Genomic DNA, 1,157 nt, shown 5'->3' with positions numbered 1-1,157 from the left:
GAAGAGGAAGATGGACTTAAAGAAAATTGAAAAGCTTGTAGAGATTTGGGAAAAGGTTTTGGAAGTAAAGATTGTGAAGATTGAGAATTTGATCTATTTATAGTGGCCACTTCAATGGTTTGAGCAAACTAGTGGCCAACCATAAGCCACCATTAATTAATGGCCTTGGGAACTATGCGGATGCGACCCTTCAGTCACTTTTGACGCTGACGTCATAGAATTGACATCATGATTGAGGTATCGGAGAATCGAGGATTAAATCATTTCTTATCATTTCACTCTAAGAAATGCGAGGACTATCTGTATACGGTCGAAATCAAGTATGCCTCAATTTCGTGGCTCGAGGAGTTTATTCAAGAATAAGCTCAAATCGGACATGGCTCAAGCCCGATGGCGGAGTATAGAGCTTGAGGATCGAAGTGCTCGATGAAAACCAAGGCCGAGTATGACCAACCTCGAGTAAGGCAAAATAACAGAATGGCGAGATGTTAGCAACTAGCCGAAGGTCTCGGCAGAAATCTCGGAATAGATCATACCAAGAGGCTATCGGCGTCAATCACGGAATTTATTTCCGTAATTAGAAGTGTACCTTATTTAGGACTACCCTATTATATAAATGGGGGCCCATTCATTTGTAAGATACGTTTTGACTGATAATATAATACATACACTTTATTCTCTAGCTATTTTTACTCACTGTTCATCAGAGTTGCTTTGTAACTTGCTATCCTTACTATTCCACCTCGAGGACATCATAGTTCGAGGTCGAGATTTGGCTTGCACACTGGTTTGACTTATTTTATTTTTCAAGTTATACATTTAATTCCTTGTTTATCAATTGGAATTGATTAAATCACATATCCTTAAAATCACAATATAGTTTAATTGTTACTCGGATTTTAGGGTATATAGAGCTATACCTTTCTTAAAGTACGATGCTTATAGTTCTCAAAGGAGCACCTAATTGTGCCAATCAGACATTACCACAGTTTTTTTGTACAATAAGTGCATGTTAATTTAGGAATCAGATTCTTTATTCACCAATATCTCAGTCCTCCAGTGGTGACAGGTACTGAAGTTGCTGATTATCGGATAGGAACAATAAAAAGCTTCACCTAATTAAAGAGATTCTTAAATTAAAGTTCGTATATATATAT

Source organism: Nicotiana attenuata, chromosome 12, assembly GCF_001879085.1.
Source record: "Nicotiana attenuata strain UT chromosome 12, NIATTr2, whole genome shotgun sequence".
Classification (NCBI taxonomy): Eukaryota; Viridiplantae; Streptophyta; class Magnoliopsida; order Solanales; family Solanaceae; genus Nicotiana; species Nicotiana attenuata.
Note: the sequence above shows the minus strand (reverse complement) of the source record.